Source organism: Ranitomeya imitator, chromosome 1, assembly GCF_032444005.1.
Source record: "Ranitomeya imitator isolate aRanImi1 chromosome 1, aRanImi1.pri, whole genome shotgun sequence".
Lineage (NCBI taxonomy): Eukaryota > Metazoa > Chordata > Amphibia > Anura > Dendrobatidae > Ranitomeya > Ranitomeya imitator.
This window is the reverse complement of record NC_091282.1, coordinates 781,203,515-781,221,352: the sequence shown is the minus strand read 5'-3', so window position 1 is coordinate 781,221,352 and position 17,838 is coordinate 781,203,515. Positions and strand designations below refer to the sequence as shown.

The 17,838-nt window shown below is 49.2% G+C and overlaps 1 protein-coding gene across 2 annotated transcripts in view; it reads right to left on the bottom strand.

Annotated features, from left to right (window-relative positions):
• Positions 1-17,838, bottom strand: part of SLC24A4 (solute carrier family 24 member 4) — a 116,346-nt gene that overhangs the window by 16,498 nt on the left and 82,010 nt on the right. The window lies entirely within an intron of this gene.

The window sequence follows — 17,838 nt, the reverse complement described above, 5'->3', positions numbered from 1 at the left end:
AGATATACAGCTCAGGGGAGAGTATAAAGGTACCTTCACACATAACGATATTGTTAACGATATCGTTGCTATTTGTGACGTAGCAACGATATCGTTAATGAAATCGTTATGTGTGACAGCGACCAACGATCAGGCCCCTGCTGGGAGATCGTTGGTCGCTGAATAAAGTCCAGAACTTTATTTCGTCGCTGGACTCCCTGGAGACATCGCTGGATCGGCGTGTGTGACACCGATCCAGCGATGTCTTCACTGGTAACCAGGGTAAACATCGGATAACTAAGCGCAGGGCCGCGCTTAGTAACCCGATGTTTACCCTGGTTACCATGCTAAAAGTAAAAAAAAACAAACAGTACATACTTACCTACCGCTGTCTGTCCTCCAGCGCTGCGCTCTGCACTCCTCCTGTACTGGCTGTGAGCCGGAAAGCAGAGCGGTGACGTCACCGCTCTGCTTTCCGGCTCCCAGACAGTACAGGAGGAGAGCAGAGAAGCAGAGCGCAGCGCTGGAGGACAGACGGCTGTAGGTAAGTATGTACTGTTTTTTTTTTTTTACTTTTAGCATGGTAACCAGGGTAAACATCGGGTTACTAAGCGCGGCCCTGCGCTTAGTTACCCGATGTTTACCCTGGTTACCGGCATCGTTGGTCGCTGGAGAGCGGTCTGTGTGACAGCTCTCCAGCGACCAAACAGCGACGCTGCAGCGATTCGGATCGTTGTCGGTATCGCTGCAGCGTCGCTAAATGTGAAGGGGCCTTTACAGGAGAGGGTTACATACACAGCTCAGAGGAAAGTATCACAAGAGAGAGTTAAATACATGGCTCAATGGAGAATATCACACAGAAGAGAGTTAGATACACAGCTCAGAGGAAAGTATCACGCAGGAGAGGGCTAGATATACAACTCAGCAGAGAGTATCATACAGGATAGGAATAACTGCACAGCTCAGCAGACCGTATCACACAGGAAAGGATTAGATACATAGCTCAGAGGAAAGTATCATGCAGGACACGGTTAAATGCACAGCTCAGCTGAAAGTATTACAAAGGACAGGATTAGATACACGGCTCAGCAGAAAGTATCACACAGGATAGTATTAGATACAGAGCGCAGCAGACGGTATCACACAGGAGAGGATTAGATACACAGCTCAGCAGAGTATCACACAGGATAGGATTAGATACACGGCTCAGCAGACAGTATCACACAGGATAGGATTAGATACACAGCTCAGCAGACAGTATCACATAGGATCAGATTAAATACAGATACTCAGTAGACAGGCTTAGATTGAACTTGCCTACAGTATGGCACATGAAAGTATTAGAAAGGACATAACACGAGGCCCCTATATCAGCTGACCATTATATCTCTGTATCAGTGTCGCTGGAGCAGATTATTACTTAAGGATTTAGCTCATTGTCTCTACAAGAGAAATAATCCTGTGAATTTTTTTGCCTGTCGTGAGAGTTAGCGTGCAATCACCAGTGTCATCCCACATCTATAGAGGACATCGGTGGCATCGCACATCTACAGTGAAGGAAATAATTATTTGATCCCTTGCTGATTTTATAAGTTGAAGGAAATAATTATTTGATCCCTTGCTGATTTTATAAGTTTGCCCACTGACAAAGACATGAACAGTCTATAATTTTAAGGGTAGGTTAATTTTAACATTGAGAGATAGAATACCAAAAATAAAAACCAGAAAATCAAATTGTATAAATTTATTTGCATTTGGCAGTGAGAAATAAGTATTTGACCCCTCTAGCAAACAAGACTTAATACTTGGTGGCAAATCCCTTGTTGGCCAGCACAGCAGTCAAATATTTTTTTGTAGTTGATGTTGAGGTTTGCGCACATCAGGAGGAATTTTCATCCACTCCTCTTTGTAAATCATGTCCAAATCATTAAGATTTTGAGGCTGTTGCTTGGCAACTCAGAGCTTCAACTCCCTCCATACGTTTTCTATGGGATTAAGGTCTGGAGACTGGCTAGGCCACTCCATGACCTTAATGTGCTTCTTTTTGAGCCACTCCTTTGTTGCTTTGCCTGTATGTTCTGGGTCATTGTTTTGCTGGAAGACCCAGCACAACACTCTATAACGGCCCCAAATGCTGCCAAAACACATCAAACTAGGAGCAGACACCAGAAAAGTTGCCTCAATTCACCCACAGTACAGATTTTAGCATGGCACTTCAGCAAACAGCCAGGCATGAGGTATCGGGGTCTGGGACGGCATTTACAGCTTTCAACTGAACGTCACAGTAAGACATGCAACAGCCCAACCTGCTTTCATGCTCAGCCACATTCAGGTGGCACAAATATCATATAAATTTTGTAGACTACTATTGTCAGAAAAATCTAAGGATAGTAACACGGAGTCAAGGAAATGGAGGCCTGATGGTCTTGGAGGCCTACTGCTACAGGCAACACGCATGAAGGAGACCCAAACAGGAGTCTACATATTTACAAAAATTAGTGGCAGACACCACCAAAGTAGCATCAATTGCAATAGAGAAGAACTAGTATAGTACTACAGCCATCCCAGCAGATGGAGACTGTAATGGGAAAGGTGGTGGAATCACTGTTAGGTATCCCTCTGAAAGCCTGGAAGGGGTGTAACTAAGTGGTCTACCAAATCCCTACTCGGACAAGTGGCAGCAGGCAAAAACTGCGACCCAAGGAGGTACAAAGAGGTGGCACCAGGTGCTACTCCATTTTCTGACCTACAGAAGGTGGCAGATGACCCCTTACAGGGCATAAGCTGCTACAGCCCAAAGGAGGGATGAAAAATGCAGGCAGGCACTGTAGAGACTCTGGAACCAAAGGTGCAGATGGGACCAGCTGAGGAACGGAGAAGCACTGGCAGGTGCGGGCTGGACCGGGTGTTAGACAGATTGGCTTGGCAGGTGCAATCTGGACCGGCTGATGGACAGAAGAGCACAAACAGGTACGAGCAGACAGGCACAGACAGGTAAGAGCAGACAGGTACAGGGTAAACAAGCAGACAGGTGAACCTGAGGAACCTGAAAACTAGCAAGCATGCAAGGCAAACTAACAACGTAGCTCAGGCACCTCCATATTGGAGGAGAAGCCTTAAATAAAAGGTGTCACCCAGCTATAGGTTGTGAATACTTTAGGTTGATGCGGGCGGGAGCACGCGCGTATGCCCTCTAAGCATAGTTCCTGGTCCTACAACTGAACCTTGTGGGTCAGCGACACACAGGGGGCGAGATGAGGAGGTGGTGTGTGAGTGGGAGACACTGAATGTTCTGTCTTTTAGGTACGAGGAGATCCAACAAAGGGCAAAGTCTGTTATGTCAACAGATCAGAAAGTCTGTAGTAAGAGGGAATGGTCCTTAATGTCAAAGGCAGATGCCAGGTCCAGGAGAAGGACAAACTCCCATCACTTTCATTTGGCGGTTAGTAGGTCATTAGTGACTTTAGTGAGGGCAGTTTCAGTGGAATGGTGCGGTCTGAAGTCAGATTGTAAGCGGTCAAAGAGGGAGCAAGAGGAAAGGTGGGAGGACAGGTCAAAGTGGATGTATTGTTCCAGTAGTTTGGAGACATAGGGGAGAAAGGGTGGGCTTTTTGAGGATGGGTGTGATCGAGGTATGTTTCAAAATTCTGCGCTGCCGCTAAGATGAATTTCAGGAGAGTATAGTTGATTCACAGTGGTTTTATTCAAAGCGTTTCAGGGGTCCCATGCCCCCTTCATCAGGAAATACCACACCTGATGAAGGGGGCATGAGACCCCTGAAACGCATTGAATAAAACCACTGTGAATCAACTATACTCTCCTGAAATTCATCTTAGCAGCAGCGCAGAATTTTAACTACAAATCTCCCTTTGAAGACATTATTTTCTCTGGTCGGTGAAGACCTGTGGATCAGCAGCAGCCGCTATCTATATGCTCTAATCTCATCCTAACCAGGTGAGCAATTTTGGTGTATATTCTCCTCTGTGTAACGTGGATAAGACCCTATTGCGCTCTTTGTCTCCCAATTGTTTTGCAATAATCAAACAGGATCTAAAGATTCAGAGTCAGGAGGAGGAAATCATCTGCACCTATATCCAAATTTTTTCTCACTTTGATCCATGGCGGGACGAAGTTTTGTCCAAGCATAAACCAAACCCTTGTCAACAGACGTTAACCCTGTTGGGTGAAGATGATCCATTTGTGACAAGACTCAGATATTTGAGGCGCCTGCAGACTCTACTGTGCTGTCAAGGCAGGAAGAGGAGGAAGGTGACTTTTAGGATGAGGAGTGGGGGAACAGAGAGGATGACGATGAGGTAGTAGATCACACTTGGTGTAAACACAGAGGCATGCAGCTGAGTAGCTCAGCAGAGGAAGATGAAGAAGGGGAAGAGGTTACGTGGACACAGAGTTATGCAACCACGACAACCAATGAATCCTGAGGCCCAACTCTGGCAGTGGCCAGAAGCGTTCGCAGTTCTGCAGTTGGCTATCTTGGGTCTTTTTTTTCAGACCGACAAAAATCTAAAAAATCATGTTATCTGTCAACTTTGTTAAAAACAACCTAGTAGAGTAAAAAAAATGAAATAATTTCAGTACTACATGCATGACCTGGCACATGCGCGATCAACATGCGTTAATCTGGGAATGTCACCGCGCTAAAATGCAGAATAGCGAGTCTCATCAACCACCGTCCACCCCATCGACGGCACCTTCTGATTCTTCCTCCTCCCTCACTGTGGCAAGTGTTGTCACACAGGTCTCCGGCTGAAGAACCTCCACTTGTTTACCCCCTACAGTTGGGGTGACTGACAGCCTGTCAGCTGATACAGAATTGGACATGCCTGCTGTTTTCGACTGATCTTGCATAACAAGAACAACCCATTTTTCTCAATCTACTGTAACATCTCCGTCTGCACCTCTGTCCAGCAGCTTGTTGTGTTCACCCTACTCCACCCTGTGTCAGCACAGAAGCAAACCCATGTTTGTGCTCACGTAAAAGATTCTTTACTCCTACACATGGCAACGTTAACAGCTTGAATGTCACCATCTTCAATCTACTAATAATAACCTTTATTGATATATCGCAAACACATTCCGAATAGCTTTACAAGTCAGCAGTTCATAATAAAACAGTAAAAAGATGCTAAGTTTAAGATTATCAAACAATTAAAGCAAACCATCATGAGGAAATGGGTAGATAAAGGCTGCATGAGCCTTTTGTGTACGGTTGAGTTTGATGGCGAATTAAGTTCAGAGAAGTAGAAAATAAGCTACCGTATTTTACAGATTATAAGACACACCCCAAATTTTGAGGAGAAACATAGGAAAAAAACCTTTTTTTTTTTAATAAAATGGTGGTGCTTCTTATAATCCATGCGCCTTAATGCTTACCGGGGGTGGTGGCTGCGGTGAAGCGGGGTCCCAGGCAGTGGCGTAGGAAGGGGGGTGCGGGGGGGGCGGTCCGCCCCGGGCGGCACAATGCGGGGGGCGGCCGGCGCTGCAGAAGAAAAAAAAAAAAAAAAGACGCCCCTTTAACTCTTCGGGCGGCGCCGTCCGCCGCCACGACCAGGGCCAGCTCCCCCCACCCCCAGGTCCCGCCCCCCGCTCTAATACTCACCTCTCCTGGTTCCTGCGGCTTCAGCGTCCTCTGACTCTGCGACGTCTCAGAGCAGAGGGCGCGATGACGTCACTACTGTGCGCGCCGCTCTGCCTCTCTGTCCTGAGCGTCGCAGAGCCGGAGAGACGCTGACTGCACCGGACCTGCGCTAGGAACGGGAGAGGTGAGGATTTTACTTTTTTTTTTTTTTTCTTTATGTCTCACTGTCTGGGGCTGGGGCAATGCTGGAGACCATGGGGCAGATTGCTGGACACACTGGGGCAATACATGAGACCATGGGGCAGATTGCTGGACACACTGGGGCAATACATGAGACCATGGGGCAGATTGCTGGACACACTGGGGCAATACATGAGACCATGGGGCAGATTGCTGGACACACTGGGGCAATACTGGAGACCATGGGGCAGATTGCTGGACACACTGGGGCAATACAGGAGACCATGTGGCAGAATGCTGGACACACTGGGGCAATACAGGAGACCATGGGGCAGAATGCTGGACACACTGGGGCAATACAGGAGACCATGGGGCAGATTGCTGGACACACTGGGGCAATACTGGAGACCATGGGGCAGATTGCTGGACACACTGGGGCAATACAGGAGACCATGGGGCAGATTGCTGGACACACTGGGGCAATACAGGAGACCATGGGGCAGATTGCTGGACACACTGGGGCAATACTGGAGACCATGGGGCAGAATGCTGGACACACTGGGGCAATACAGGAGACCATGTGGCAGAATGCTGGACACACTGGGGCAATACAGGAGACCATGGGGCAGATTGCTGGACACACTGGGGCAATACAGGAGACCATGTGGCAGAATGCTGGACACACTGGGGCAATACAGGAGACCATGGGGCAGATTGCTGGACACACTGGGGCAATACAGGAGACCATGGGGCAGATTGCTGGACACACTGGGGCAATACTGGAGACCATGGGGCAGAATGCTGGACACACTGGGGCAATACAGGAGACCATGTGGCAGAATGCTGGACACACTGGGGCAATACAGGAGACCATGGGGCAGATTGCTGGACACACTGGGGCAATACTGGAGACCATGGGGCAGATTGCTGGACACACCGGGGCAATACTGGAGACCATGGGGCAGAATGCTGGACACACTGGGGCAATACAGGAGACCATGGGGCAGATTGCTGGATACACCGGGGCAATACTGGAGACCATGGGGCAGAATGCTGGACACACTGGGGCAATACAGGAGACCATGGGGCAGATTGCTGGACACACTGGGGCAATACTGGAGACCCTGGGGCAGATTTCTGGACACATTGAGGCAATGCTGGAGACCCTGGGGCAGACTTCTGGACACACTGGGGCAATGCTGGACACTGGGGCAGATTGCTGGACACACTGGGGGTAATATGCTGGACACACTGGGGCAATGCTGGACACTGGGGGTAATATGCTGGACACACTGGGGCAGACTGCTGGACACACTGGGGAAAGGCTGGACACTGGGGCAGATTGCTGGACACACTGGGGGCAGTGCTGGACATACTGGGGCAGATTGCTGGACACACTGGGGGTAATATGCTGGACACACTGGGGCAGATTGCTGGACAACATGGGGGTAATATGCTGGACACACTGGGGGCAGGACTTGAGGCATGGGCAGAATGTAGATACGGGGCATGATTGGAGACACGGGGCAGGATTGGATCATGGGGCAGGACGGATACGATGGAGGCTGGTGGGGCAGGATGGGGAGATCATATGGGGTAGAATGGATACTCATGAGGGCAGGATGCGAGAACATATGGCTGGAGCCAGGAATGAGAAACGGGGCCAGGGTGGGGAATATTATTACCATAGGGGCTAATTAAGGGATATTATTACTGCAGTGATGTATTTATTTTATTTTTTGAGTGTACTGTTTTAAATGGGGGGGCGGTCCTGTTACTGTGCAGAGTGACACTATATCACCTTTTTTTCTTCATGTGATGTAATGTAGAAGTTGTGAAAAATTAAGTAATGTGTTCTGCAAGCGGAGCTCGAGATAACTGTGTTATTTCCTGCAGAAACGAGTCCTGGCTGGAAGGAATGATGGCGGTCTGTGCTGGATGAAAGATGAAGGACTTCACCTAGAGACGTCACTGGTGAGTCAGTGTTACCTATACACTGACACTATACACTGTATACTATATAGAGGTCCTGTGTATAATGTCACCAGTGATCTCTGTATTACCTCTACACAGACACTGCATACTAAGTACAGATCTCCTGTGAATACTGGCACTTATGGTGATAGTATTGTGTTTTTTTTTTTATTACTGATCAGTATTGTAGTATTCAGTCACTATGTGGTGGTAATATGTGGTCTGGAAATGGTGTTGTGGTATTTGTCCCTTGTATGTAGTATTATTCGGTCACTATGTGGCCTGGTCATGGTGTGGTGGTATTAAGTCACAGGTGTGGCATGTGGGGGTGACACCATTAGGCCCAGTTTAAGTTCTACAAAACAGGAAAACCGTTTTTGGTAACCTTTGTGTGTATTGAGCCGGGGGGGCGCCAAACTCGGGAACAGCCCCGGGCGGCAAAAGCTCTAGCTACGCCTCTGGTCCCAGGGTCGTTGCTGCAGGAGGCAGGAGTGGAGCGTTGCTGCAGGCCATAGGCTGGGATGAGGGGGTGGTCGGATGTGCGCCGATTCCAGTGTTCAGTGGTTCGGGGGCTCAGCTGACATATTGTGAAAGCCCAGAGCCCCGCACTTACATGGTTTACTATGCGGGAAAATGGCTGCCGGGGGCTGCGCAAAATCTAACTTGTTTTTCTTATCTTTCAGGTTACATGGGGGGAACTTATCTAAAGCATTACAGAATGCTGTAGATAAGCCCCTGATGGCGGTGGCCGAAGCTTATAGGGCCAAAATTAGGTGACAGATTCCCTTTAAAGGGAACCTGTCACCCCGTTTTTTGAGATTGAGATATAAATACTGTTAAATAGGGCCTGCGCTGTGTGTTACTATAGTGTATGTAGTGTACCCCGATTCCCCACCTATGCTGAGAAATAACTTACCAAAGTCGCCGTTTTCGCCTGTCAGTCAGGCTGGTCAGGTCGGGAGGGCGTGTTCACAGCGCTGGTTCTTCCTCAGCTTTACGTTGGTGGCGTAGTGGTGTCCGCATGTTGAGGTGACTAATCCACTGTGGGCACGTGAACAAGCAGCGCGCGATCTGCGCTGTCATCCCTTTCGTCGGTGGGGGGGGGCCATCTTCCTGGGACCGCGCGTGCGCAGATCGAGTGCTCTGCTGCACGGGGCTTCAGGAAAATGGCCGCGGGATGCCGCGCGTGCGCATTAGAGATCGCGGCGGCCATTTTCCCAAAGCCGAGTTTGCATCTCGGCTTTGGGAAAATGGCCGCCGCGATCTCTAATGCGCACGCGCGGCATCCCGCGGCCATTTTCCTGAAGCCCCGTGCAGCAGAGCACTCGATCTGCGCACGCGCGGCCCCAGGAAGATGGCCGCCCCCACCGACGAAAGGGATGACAGCGCAGATCGCGCGCTGCTTGTTCACGTGCCCACAGTGGATTAGTCACCTCAACATGCGGACACCACTACGCCTGATTGACAGGCGAAAACGGCGACTTTGGTAAGTTATTTCTCAACATAGGTGGGGAATCGGGGTACACTACATACACTATAGTAACACAGCGCAGGCCCTATTTAACAGTATTTATAACTCAATCTCAAAAAACGGGGTGACAGGTTCCCTTTAAGTAGAATTCTATACTTGTGCATGGACCACAATAGAAGCAGTGCACAACACACTTTTAGGACATGTGCCCTGCTGGCTTTGTCTGTGGACCTCAGTAATGGCAAAAAAAATGCTGAAATGTAAATTTAAGGGTCACACTGGGTACTAGCTAGCTACACTGACTGATATACAACCACCTAAGTAGCTAAAATCTTGCTGCTAACAGTGCCAGTGTCAGGAGCAGCCACTTGTCACGGACGTGGTTTGTGGAACCACTGTGCCTCGGACCGCGGAGAGCCTGGAGGGGCGTGACCAAGCGAGCACCGGACTGTTCACTAGGGCCTCTGATGGTGAGGTTAGACTTGGCTCCAGGGCCGGCGTCAGCACCCGGCACAGCGGGCAAATGCCGGGGCCTTGGGAAGAAAGGGGGGCCCACTAGCAGCTGGGAGAGCAGAGCAGGAGATAACATGCTCTCTCCGCCCACAAAGTCACTGCTGGCTGCATTCTCTTAACCCCTATGTGCCAGCTCTGACACAAGCATCTTCTCACTCAGTCAGTGCAGCCAGGCAGGCACACATAGGGGTTAAGAGAAGGCAGCCAGCGTGACTGTTTGTGGGCGGAGAGAGCACTTCTCTGCTCTCCCCCCTGGGTGGCTGCAGACAGTGCTGCTGAGCTGAACTTATCAGGAAGATTCCGGAGGAGCTAGTCCTACCAGAGTGCAAAGGTATCCAGCAATAATTGCAGTTGGTCCTGTGGCTCAGTCTGCTGCTGTCTGTCTCTGCTGCCTAAAAATGTGGGTGATGTCTGGAGGAGCAGCTGGTGGGGTGCAGCCTGTAGCCACCCAGCTCTCCCAGAACCCCAGAATACATGCATGCTGCACCAAACTTGCACCAGTGGGGTAGGAAGAAGCTTAACCCCTTCCCATCTGTATGAAGGTTATTGCTAAACCTTAACAATCTGACCCGCATAAATGGGGTTAACCAGATGCCAGGAGGAAGGGGAGCTGCTGCCATGTGGGCTGTAGGTTGGGGCCCCGTGGCCCCATGCTGGTGACTGGAGGGACTCTGCCCAGTGCTGGCATGTGGGTGATTTCTGCTCCGGAGTCTCAGCTTCTCTCCTCCAGGTCACACTGTGCAGTCACAGCAACATTGGTTGTGTCTGTCCAGGTCCCAGCAGCTGCCACTGCTCCCACCAAGGACATGGCATCACTTAACCCTTCCCCTGCAGCCACCGGCAACAAATCCACATTATTCCTTGATTAAATCAGGTTCCAACCCAATAGAGGAGCAGACATTTCCTGCTGCCATTAGGGTCCGGGAGGGGGTGACATTGGCTGCCCTGCTACTCTGTAGTGGGGGGTGACAAGTGTAACATGGGGTAATGATGAAGGAGAAATGCACAGGATAATAGTGAGAGCGACAGAGGGCAGTGTATGGTATGGAGCAGTCACGGGTGGGCTGCAGGATCCCCCCATACTGTACATGATTGCTCGGGACAGGGAGGCGTTTAATGAGCTTCTAATGACGGGGCACTAATTGGGTCATTAGTGTTTGTGGAAAGGATTCAGCATCAGGTCCCTCATTAATGCCCGAGCGATGTTACTTTGTAGCACAGATCTGTTAGGGCCGCAAAACCAAACAACGTTGTTTATGTAGAAAAGTCTTTGTTTCATAGAAAAACTCAAAACAGAAAAGATTTTCTGATACAACAACGCCCTGCTCACGACACTGCACAGCACCTCTCCTGTATATATACACTGCACAGCACCTTTCCCCCTGTATATATACACTGCACAGCACCTTTCCTCCTGTATGTATACATTGCACAGCACCTCTCCTCCTGTCCTGTATATATACACTGCAGAATTTACAATAGCTGTCACTCATGTAAGAAGTGAAATCTGGCATTGTACTATACATTTCTCTGCCATATCTGTGCATCATAAATCGGGTATGTGTTAAAGGAAAGGGGGGCCCACTGAGACTCTTTCGCCCGGGGCCCTCAAAAACCTGGAGCCGGCCCTGCTTGGCTCCCGATGAACGCCAGGTGCCACTCCAAGACAGACCAGCGGATGCTCGGCAGCTAGACCAAGAAGGACAGAATGGATGGTGAAGCAGGCAGAGTTTGAATCAGAGTGCAGCAGGCAGGATCTGCACCAGAGTGCAGCAGGCAGGTTCTGCACCAGAGTGCAGCAGGCATTATCTGCACCACAGTGCAGCAGGCAGAATGCGTGTCAGAGTGCAGTAGGCAGGATCTGCACCAGAGTGCAGCAGGCAGGATCTGCACAAGAGTGCAGCAGGCTGGATCTGCACCAGAGTGCAGCAGACAGGATCTGCACCAGAGTGCAGCAGACAGGATCTGCACCAGAGTGCAGCAGACAGGATCTGCACCAGAGTGCAGCAGGCAGAGTGCGTGTCAGAGTGCAGCAGGCAGGATCTGCACCAGAGTGCAGCAGACAGGATCTGCACCAGAGTACAGTAGGCAGGATCTGCACCAGAGTGCAGCAAGGACTGGAATGCAACCTTACAGAACTTAGACTGCAGAACAGGAAGGTTGCTCAGGCACCTCCCCAATGGGGAGGAAGCAATATATACATACGGTAATTCCCCACAGGCATTTGCTGGGGAGGAAATAGCAAGAGCACGCGTTGACCCTTTAAGAGGGTGGGAGCACACGCATGCTCTAAGGACATGGCTGGAGGCCCGGCTGGAAGCTCTATAGTACTAGAAGCATGCAGAGCATGGGGAAGGAAAGCACCGACCACAGCACAGGTGAGTGAAGTGACACGCTGGAGATCCTGCCTGTCAGAGCAGTGATCCGACATGGTGCTAACACCTCTCTGCGCTGTAAGGCTACGTTCAGACTAGCGTTGCGCGCCGCTGCGTCGGCGACGCAACGCACGACGCACACAAAAACGCGGCAAAACGCACGCAAAAACGCTGCGTTTTGCGACGCGTGCGTCGTTTTTTGCCGAAAATCGGACTTAAGAAAAATGCAACTTGCTGCGTTTTCTTGGTCCGACGCTAGCGGCAAAAAAGACGCAAGAGTTGCAAAACGCAACACACAAAAACGCATGCGTCCCCCATGTTAAACATAGGGGCGCATGACGCGTGCGTCGCCGCTGCGTCGCCCGACGCTAAGGCGACGCACACTAGCAGAACGCTAGTGTGAACGTAGCCTTACAGTGTCAAAAAGGTACTAAAACAAGATGTCTGCTATTTATATGGAGAGGGACATGTGATTTCAGCAGCCAAGCCGTTGAGTCAGGACATTGTGGGTGTTTCCTGCGCCCTGATTGGCTAGCCACAATGTGCACACAAAGTTAGGGGGAAAAAGACTGTTTACAAGAACGCCGCGCCTCTGAGCTCTGGAAACCCCATACCCTCATCAAACACATGCCAAACACTCATGATACACCACCTTTATTGTTGCTAAAGTGCTGAAAATACTTTTGTGGCAACGCAAAGATTTTCCCGCACTTTTACCAAATGTTACCGATTTTTCCCGATTTTATAAAATGTTGCTCGTGTTTCCGATCACAAATCTGAATGTGCCATATTCGTGCCGAATTTATGGTTGGCGATTGTTTTTCGAACAAATTTGCTTATCACTAGTCATAGGCAGCATTTCTCTTCCTCCAAACACAGCGAGTTGAGTTAATGCCAAAGACCTCAATTTTTGTCTCATCTGACCACAGAACCTTCTCCCAATCACTGACAGAAACATCCAGATGTTCATTGGCAAACTTCAGATAGGCCTGCACATGAGCCTTCTTGAGCAGGGGGACCTGGCGGGCACTGCAAGATTTTATACCTTTACGGCGTAATGTGTTACCAATGGTTTTCTTAGTGACTGTGGTCCCAGCTGCCATGAGATCATTAACAAGTTCCCCCGTGTAGTTTTCGATCTCTCTCACCTTCATCATGATCAAGGATACCCCACAAGGTGAGATTTTACCTGGTGCCCCAGATGGATGTCGATAAGTCATTTTGTATTTCTTCCATTTTCTGTTATGATACGGTGGTCTAGGAGCAACATGGAACGAGCTCTGAAGGAAGTGGTAACTGTACTGACCGCAGTCCCTAAGCTCAACACAACACTAGAAGTAGCCGTGGAATGCTCCTAACTCTCCCTAGGCATCTCGTCACAGCCTAAAGGTACCGTCACACTAAGCGACGCTGCAGCGATACCAACAACGATCCGGATCGCTGCAGCGTCGCTGTTTGGTCGCTGGAGAGCTGTCACACAGACAGCTCTCCAGCGACCAACTATGCCGGTAACCAGGGTAAACATCGGGTTACTAAGCACAGGGCCGCGCTTAGTTACCCGATGTTTACCCTGGTTACCAGCGTAAAAGTAAAAAACAAACAAACACTACATACTTACCTTCCGCTGTCTGTCCCTCGGCGCTCTGCTTCTCTGCCCTGTGTAAGCACAGCGGCCGGAAAGCACAGCGGTAACGTCACCGCTCTGCTTTCCGGCCGCTGTGCTTACACAGGGCAGAGAAGCAGAGCGCCGAGGGACAGACAGCGGAAGGTAAGTATGTAGTGTTTTTTTTTAACTTTTACGCTGGTAACCAGGGTAAACATCGGGTTACTAAGCGCGGCCCTGCGCTTAGTAACCCGATGTTTACCCTGGTTACCAGCGAAGACATCGCTGAATCGGCGTCACACACGCCGATTTAGCGATGTCAGCAGGAAGTCCAGCGACGAAATAAAGTGCTGGACTTTCTGCAGCGACCAACGACATCACAGCAGGATTCTGATCGCTGCTGTGTGTCAAACTGAACGATATCGCTAGCCAGGACGCTGCAACGTCACGGATCGCTAGCGATATCGTTCAGTGTGACGGTACCTTAAGAGCTAACTACCCCTAAAGAAAGAAGCAGGAAAGCTATCTTGCCTCAGAGAAAATCCCCAAAGGATAGATTAGCCCCCCACAAATAATGACTGTGAGTGGAGAGGGAAAATACATACACAGAATGAAACCAGGATGAGCACAGGAGGCCAGTCTAGCTAAATAGATAGGACAGGATGGAATACTGTGCGGTCAGTATAAAACACTACAAAATCCACGCAGAGTTTACAAAAAATCTCCACACCTGACTAAAGGTGTGGAGCCAGCAATGAAAAAGAAAAAATAATCTCCAGCATGGATCTTCTAAAAAGTCAATTTGTTGGAAACACTTTAAAATGCAAACATTTGCAAATGTTTGCATTTTAAAGTGTTTCCAATAAATTGACTTTTTAGAAGATCCATGCTGGAGATTATTTTTTCTTTTTCATTGCTGGCTCTGGACTACGCCCTCTGGCGGCTCCGTGCATGGACATCATTGCACTGTTGAGGGATTGGTGAGCTGACTTATTTTCTTCCCATTTTTTCCTTTTTCCCTATTTTTGTAAAGGTGTGGAGGGCAAATCTGCCTCCCAGAGCTTCCAGCAAGACAGAATTAATTCACACTGATAAGCTGGACAAACATAGCAAGCACAGAATGGATAAGTCCACAATCTATGGACGGAAAAGAGCAAGCAAAAACTTAGCTTTGCTGAACTGGTCAGGATAACAGGGAACTCCAAAGAGATGTGAATCCAACCAGGAACCATTTACAAGTGGCACTGGCTGAAGAAAGAGCCAGGCCTAAACAGCAGAGCAGAAGAGACGATAAGTGGAGGCAGCTGATGACAGCTAACTCCAAGGAGCAGCCATACCACTAGAAACCACAAGAGGGAGCCCAAGAGCAGAACTCACAAAAGTGCCACTTACAACCACTAGAGGGAGCCCAAGAGCGGAATTCACAACAGTACCCCTTCCTTGAGGAGGGCTCACCGAACCTTCACCAGAGCCCCCAGGCCGATCAGGACGAGCCAAGTGAAAAGCATGAACCAAATCGGTGGCATGGACATCGGAGGCAACAACCCAAGAATTATCCTCCTAGCCATAACCCTTCCACTTGACAAGATACTGAAGCCTCCGCCTCGAAAAACGAGAATCCAAAATCTTCTCAACCTCATATTCCAACTCTCCCTCAACCAACACCGGGGCAGGAGGGTCAACTGAGGGAACAACGGGCACCACATATCTCCGCAACAAAGATCTATGGAAAACATTATGAATGGCAAAAGAGGCTGGAAGAGCCAAACGAAAAGACACCGGATTAATAATTTCAGAAATTTTATAAGGACCAATAAACCGAGGCTTAAAGGGACACTGTCACCTGAATTTGGAGGGAACAATCTTCAGCCATGGAGGCGGGGTTTTTGATTCACCCTTTCCTTACCCGCTGGCTGCATGCTGGCTGCAATATTGGGTTGAAGTTCATTCTCTGTCCTCCATAGTACACGCCTGCACAAGGGAAGATTGCCTTGTGCAGGCGTGTATTACGGAGGACAGAGAATGAACTTCAATCCAATATTGCAGCCAGCATGCAGCCAGCTGGTAAGGAAAGGGTGAATCAAAAACCCCAAAACCCCGCCTCCATAGTTGAAGATTGTTCCCTCCAAATTCAGGTGACAGTGTCCCTTTAAACTTAGGGGAAGAAACCTTCATAGGAACATGACGAGAAGACAACCAGACCAAATCCCCAACACGAAGCCGGGGACCAACACACCGACGACGGTTAGCAAAACGCTGAGCCTTCTCCTGAGACAACGTCAAATTGTCCACCACATGAGTCCAAATTTGCTGCAACCTGTCCACCACGGAATCCACACCAGGACAGTCAGAAGGCTCAAGCTGCCCTGAAGAAAAACGAGGATAAAAACCAAAATTACAATAGAAAGGTGAAACCAAAGTAGCCGAACTAGCCCGATTATTAAGGGCAAACTCGGCCAACGGCAAGAAAGACACCCAATCATCCTGATCAGCAGACACAAAGCATCTCAAATAGGTCTCCAAGGTCTGATTAGTTCGCTTAGTTTGGCCATTAGTCTGAGGATGAAACGCCGAAGAAAAAGACAAATCAATGCCCATCCTAGCACAAAAGGCCCGCCAAAATCTAGAGACAAACTGAGAACCTCTGTCAGACACAATATTCTCTGGAATGCCATGCAAACGAACCACATGCTGAAAAAATAATGGAACCAGATCTGAGGAGGAAGGCAACTTAGGCAAAGGTACCAGATGGACCATTTTAGAGAACCGGTCACAAACAACCCAGATAACAGACATCTTCTGGGAAACAGGAAGATCCAAAATAAAATCCATGGAAATATGCGCCCAGGGCCTCTCAGGGACCGGCAAAAGCAAAAGCAACCCACTAGCGCGGGAACAGCAAGGCTTGGCCCGGGCGCAAGTCCCACAGGACTGCACAAAAGCACGCACATCGCGCGACAAGGAAGGCCACCAAAAGGACCTAGCAACCAAATCTCTGGTACCAAAAATCCCAGGATGACCAGCCAACACTGAACAATGAACCTCAGAAATTACCTTACTTGTCCATCTATCAGGAACAAACAGCTTCCCCACTGGACAGCGGTCAGGCCTATCAGCCTGAAATTCCTGAAGCACCCCCTCCTTAAGAATGCCAACCGGCTCAAGGACTCCAGGAGAATCAGGCGAAAAACTCCTAGAGAGGGCATCAGCCTTAACATTCTTAGATCCCGGAAGATACGAGACCACAAAATCAAAACGGGAGAAAAACAGGGACCATCGAGCCTGTCTAGGATTCAGCCGCTTGGCCGACTCGAGGTAAATCAGATTCTTATGATCGGTCAGGACCACAACACGGTGTTTAGCTCCCTCAAGCCAATGTCGCCACTCCTCAAACGCCCACTTCATAGCCAACAACTCCCGATTGCCGACATCATAATTGCGTTCCGCAGGCGAAAACTTTCTGGAAAAAAAAGCACACTGTTTCATCAAAGAACCATCAGACGCCCTCTGAGACAAAACAGCCCCTGCCCCAATCTCAGAAGCGTCGACCTCAACCTTAAAAGGAAGAGAAACATCCGGCTGACGCAACGCAGGGGCAGAAGTAAATCGGCGTTTAAGCTCCTGAAAGGCCTCAACAGCCTCAGAGGACCAATTCGTCACATCCGAGCCTTTCTTCGTCAAATCAGTAAGGGGCTTAACCACACTGGAAAAGTTGGCAATGAAACGGCGATAGAAATTAGCAAAGCCCAAAAATTTTTGAAGACCCTTCACAGATGTGGGTTGGATCCAGTCATGAATAGCTTGGACCTTAACAGGATCCATTTCTATAGACGAGGGAGAAAAAATAAAACCCAAAAAAGAGACCTTCTGAACTCCGAATAGGCACTTAGACCCCTTCACAAATAAAGCATTATCACGAAGGATCTGGAACACCATCCTGACCTGCTTCACATGAGACTCCCAATCATCGGAAAAAATCAAAATATCATCCAAATATACGACCATGAATTTATCAAGATAATTGCGGAAAATATCATGCATGAAAGACTGGAACACAGATGGAGCATTAGAGAGCCCAAATGGCATCACAAGGTATTCAAAATGGCCTTCGGGCGTATTAAATGCAGTTTTCCATTCGTCACCC